Raw genomic sequence first — 6,000 nt, forward strand, 5'->3', positions numbered from 1 at the left:
TTTCCCCTTCCCCATGTTCTACCCCCCAGCCGTGACTTCCCAACATCATCCTAGTCCATGCTATCGTTGTCGACAATATAACCTCCTCAAGCACGCTATCGCCGGCCAACCACCCCGTTCTCTCCCTCATCTTCACTCTCACCATGTGGATCTCTCTCTCTCTCTCTCTCTCTCTCTCTCTCTCTCTCTCTCTCTCTCTCTCTCTCTCTCTCTCGATTAGGGCTTCACAGTTGCCATCCTCCATGGTGCGGCACTATGTGGAGCTAGTAGCTTCTCTACCTTTCACCTCCAAGTATAGTAAATTGACAAGCCAACTTGCAATGCCTCTCCTTTCCTCTCGAACCCCTCTTTCTCTAGATTTCCCCTCTTCTCCCTCATGGTTTCTCTTCGTCTCAGCCATGACAGTAGCGCTTGATGATGAAAAGCTCAGACACCAGCCACCGTGAAAAGCTCTAGGAAAAACCCACACCTACCCTTTTCTTTCTTCTCTCCTCTTTCAGCCAACTACCAGCACACACACGACCTCTCTCTCTCTCTCTCTCTCTCTCTCTCTCTCTCTCTCTCTCTCTCTCTCTCTCTCCCATGGTGTACGACAAGACCAACAACAACAAATAGAGCCTCACTGCTAGCCACCTTCCCACCATAAAACTCCTTCATACACCACCTCATAGTCCCTTATTTTAGCAACCCGGAAAAAAATAATAAGAATATTTAATCAGTATAAACTTGATGAAAATATGCAACATATTAAAACAAAAGATGGTCAACTTATAGAAGTTGTTGTTAACACTTTACTATTTATGCTAACCAGGCACTTTGTTGGTGATCCTATTCAATTTAAAGAAAAAACTACTGATTTATTAATCAATTTAAGATGTCCTTAATTATCTAATTTTAGATGGTATAAAGATGTATTTCTAACTAAAATTATTATCAGAAATGATTGTCAACAACTATAATGGAAGGAAAAGTTCATAGATGGACTTCCATATTACTTCACCTAAAAGGTACGAGAATCAGTAGTAAAACCAGATGATACTATTAATTTTATTAATCTCACATATGGTGATATAATAACTATTATTAATAGAACTGGTTTAATCATGTATAATTATCTAAGATTAAAAAAGTAAATGGATAAAAAAAAGAAATTTGCTAAGAAAGAGTTAGGTACCTTTTGTGAACAGTTTTGTTATACTCTATTATTAACCCCATCTAGAAGACAGAAAAAAGTGAAAAGAAATTATAAAAATTACCCAAATAAAAAAAAGTAAATATAAGAAACCTTATAAAAAGACAAAAGATAAACAAATATATAATAAAACTATAAAAAAATACAAAAAATTTAATAAAACGAAAAAACAAATTGTTTATTATAAATTTGGAAAAGTTGGACATTATGCATTAAATTGTAAGGTTAAAAAACAAATTAATGAATTAGATGTACTTGAAACAAGAAAAGAAAAATTATTAAATATTTTTATAATACATCCAAGTGAGGAAGAGGAAAGCTCTTTAGAAGAAGAAGAAATTGATCAATTAAAAGAATCAAGCCTCTCAAACTAATCTTTTGATAGTGAATTAGAAGAAAATGAGGTACATGTTTGTAATTACTTAGATAAGAATAATTGTATTTGTAATAAAACTATTAATAGATTGCCAACACATGAAAATATTATATTAGAATTGATAGATAAAATTAGTAATCCACAAAAAAGAAAAGAATATTTGAAAAAATTAAAAGATACTTTTACTAAACAAATTATTTCAGCACCTAACCCAACACTTTCATCATATTATTTCTTAGAAATAATAAATAGATTTAAAACAGAAACACAAAAGATTATTTGAAAGGATCTACAACAAAAATTTGATGAAATAAACAAAATTAGAAATCTCAAAGCCTCAAATACTAAATTAGAAGTTTCAAATGAACAATTGATACAAGAAATTATTCTATTAAAAATTGATAATAATACTAATTCTCCTAAAAACAAAAAAGAGAAAGTTCACCAATAGTTATTAAAGAACAACTAGATAATTTCATTAATATTCTTAATCAAATAAATTTTCAAAAATGGTATATTGAAGTAACTATCTCTATTAATAAAGAATTTTCTCTTACGGCTGTGATGACCCGCTTTTGAGTATATTTTCACTGAAGTGTTGTTTTATTTTAATTAATATATTAGTTTATTATTTTAATTTATTACGTTTTAAAATTTGGTTTTTAATTTGTTTGATGATATGTTTTATTTCTTTTAGTTGTTTTGTGGTTTTTAATCTCGTTTCGGCGGTTTAGTTTTGTTTTCCGGAATGAGGATTAGACCTCATCTTCTTTTCCTACACCTCTTTTCCCTTTCTTTTTTTTCTTTTTCCTTTTTCTCTTTTTTCTTCTTTCTTTTTCTTTCTTTTTCTTTTTTTTCTTTCTTTTCTTTTTTCCTCTCCTCCCCGTGTCGACCGTCCCTCTCTCTCTCTCCTCTCTCTCTCACGCCGGAGCCCCTTTCAGCCTCGACCCACCGCCGTCTGGCCATCGTGCGGCTCACCGCCCACACCGGTCGACTCCTCTCCCTCCAGCGCACCTCCCCACCAAAACCTACCCCCATCCGGCCGGCCGTTTGGCCAGAAAACCCCTTCAAAGCCTGTACGGTTTTTGGCTCGATCCACCGCCGTCGCTCCACCTCCAGCCACCATTTCTTCACCACTTCATCACCGGTCCTTTGCCGTCCTAACCCACCTATTTTCGGCCTCCAACGACCACCGGAACAGCTCCCACGAGCTAGCTTTCCTTTTTGGGAAACCCGGACTCCCACCGCCATTTCTACCGCCACCCACGGCCAACCACCACTTCCAATAGCTTCACAATCATCCCTAGACCATTCCCTATCAATCCCAAGCCCTGGTTTGTCCCCGTTCAAAAGTGGGTATTTCACAACCCACGACCACAGTGAATTTTCACTGTAACGTTGCTTTTTCACCGCCGTTTGCAACACCGGGTGTTTTCTAAAATTGTCATATAGCGCTGTAAGTATTTTACAAACCCTATTTTCAGATTTAAATATATATTACTCTTTCAATTATTTTATCTGCTGGTTGGTTGATTCCGGACTGAGTCCGAGGAGTTCGGGGGTCGGATGGATGGAGGACGGAGTTGCTTGTTTATTTGATTTATGTTGTTGGATTGTTTTTATGCATTGATATGGTATTGCATGGTGCATGCACGTGTGTTTGTGATTAAGTGTGAAAAGCCTGTGTATGGCGTAAGTGGTCTTACGGGTGCGTGTGTATCACGACCCCAAGCCGGGATGGGGTATTATCCCAGTGGAGCTCCTCTGGTCACTCGGGAGCGGAATAAACTGAGTGATGTCCCCTGGGTTGTCGCTAGGCGACGACGGGAGCGGGGGCTAGGGGTTGCTTGGCTACGAACCCGCCGGGTGCGGAACCGGGCATCGCTCTACGCACCGACTCCGTGGCCCTTTGCTGGTGAGGGCTAGAGGATGCTTGGCTATGAACATGCGGGGTGTGGAACTGGGCATCGCTCGTTAGGTGTCATATGCGTAGTGGTAATCTGCGGTGTGGCACTGGAGCCAGGGTGTGCGGATGACCCCTAGGGGAGGTCATGGTGCATACGGATAAAATGGTTTTTGGTTTGAGTTGGATAAAGGCCAAATGTGACTTTTGGCGTGTTTTTCGGAAAGGATGTGTTTTTGGGCCAAATGGGTTTTTGGCGTGTGTGGAAAAATCATGTTTTATGGGATTTGTGCATCGGGCATGCTTCATGCATTTTGTTTGAGTTCTATGTTTTTTTATCTGGTAGTGTTTGGGTTTTACTTACCTGCGGTACCATTTTTGGTTCCGTAGCTTTTGGTGCAGGTTTTGAGGATGAGGAGGAGGAGGCTGAGCCCGAGGATGCGGCTCTGCCGGGTTGCTGATGTTGTGCTTTGTTTCTGGTTTAAAGCTATGTTAGTGTTTTGTAATATTTTATGTATGTTTTGAACAGCTTGTATTACGTTAAGAAAAATTCTGGTACTTAGTTGTATGACTTTCGTTATCCGCTGCGTGTATCTTCGTGCACATATGTTGCCTTTGCACACACTTGCCACCCGTCGTTAGGGTGGTGACCCGGGTTGTCACCATCCGGACGTCTCGATTTTCCCGTGTTCGTGCGTGGGGATTTGGGGGCGTCACAACGGCAATTACTTTATTAGAAATAGGAGAATATTTAAATTGTATACAAGAAGGAATAATAACTTTTAAATATTTTGAAAAAAAAAAAACAAAAGAGACATTATCTCAAGCTATTAGAGCAAAATAAAACATAAATTATAAGTTATCAAATGCATACATTTGTAATAATAGAATTTGCTTTAAAGTAATATTTATTTTAGTAAAAAATATCAACACTATAATAATATTAGAAAACCCTTTCCTTGACTTACTTTATCCTTTCTTTGTAATAGATAAATGAATTTCTACAAAGATATTAGGCAAAAAAGTTCAATTTAAATTTCTATTTCCTTCCTTTTTAAAAGAAATTAATGCTTTAAAAAAAATTTATTGATTAAAGAAATTAATCTTTTTACTAAGAATAAGATTAAAAGGAAAGAAAAATAGATAAATTTTCTAAAACAAGAATTAAAATACAAAAGAATTGAAAAATAATTAAAAGATCCATTATTAATTCAAAAAATTAATAATTTTAAAGTTATAATTGAAAAGAAGTATGTTATAATTTACTTAATACATTTTCGAATAGAAAACAAAGCATAGTTAAATTATCCTATAAAAAAGATTTATCTGAAAAGAATATTCCTACTAAACTTAGGCCAGTTCAAATGAATAACGAATTATTAGAATTTTGTAAAAAAGAAATTAATGATTTATTATCAAAAAGATTAATTAAAAAAAACAAATCACATAAAGTTGCGCTGCTTTATATGTTCAGAAACAAGCAGAATTAGAGAGAGATGTTCCTTAATTAGTCATAAATTATAAGTCATTAAGTAAAGTATTACAATGGATAAGGTACCCTAGCTATTCCCAATAAAAAAGATTTATTATCCCGACTTTATGATACTACTATATTTTCAAAATTTGATAGGAAAAGTGGATTTTGGCAAATTGCTGAAAAAGATATATACAAAAAAAAAAAATTAAAATTCCATTTGGGCATTATGAAGGTAATGCTATGCCATTTGGATTAAAAAATACCCATTGTGAATTTCAAAATATTATGAATGAAATATTTACTCATTTTAATTACTTTTCAATAGTTTACATAGATGATGTATTAATCTTTTCTTCATCTATTGAATAACATTGGAAACATTTAAACACTTTTGTTAAATTATTAAACAAACGGATTAGTTGTCTCAGTACCAAAAATAAAATTATTTAAGAATAAAATTATATTTCTTGGACATAATATCTACCAAGAAACTATTACACCAATTACTAAGTAATAGAATTTACTAATAAATTTTCTAATGAAATAAAAGATAATCAACAATTACAAAGATTTATAGGAAGTTTGAATTATGTGACAGATTTTTATCAATCTTTTAGACAATTATGTAAACCATTATTTAAAAGATTAAAAAAGAATCCACACAAAAAAGCATGCAAATATTATAAAATATATAAAGGCTCATGTTAAGAAATTATCATGCTTAGGATTTCCATCTCCTCATACTTTTAAAATTATTAAAACAAATGACTCTGATCATGGTTATGGAGGAATTATGAAACAAAAATTATCAAATGATTCTAAACAAATTATTAAATTTCATTCACGATGTTAGAACCCTACTCCAAAAAATTATAGTACTATTAAAAAAGAGATTTTAGCTATTGTATTATATATTTCCAAATTTCAAAATGATTTGTTGAATCAAAAGTTTTTACTTAGAATAGATAGTAAATTAGCCAATGAAGTTTTGATTAAAGATGTGAAAAGCATGGTTGCTAAATAAATATTTGTTAGATGACAACCTATATAAA

This window comes from Carya illinoinensis, chromosome 1 (assembly GCF_018687715.1).
Source record: "Carya illinoinensis cultivar Pawnee chromosome 1, C.illinoinensisPawnee_v1, whole genome shotgun sequence".
NCBI lineage: Eukaryota > Viridiplantae > Streptophyta > Magnoliopsida > Fagales > Juglandaceae > Carya > Carya illinoinensis.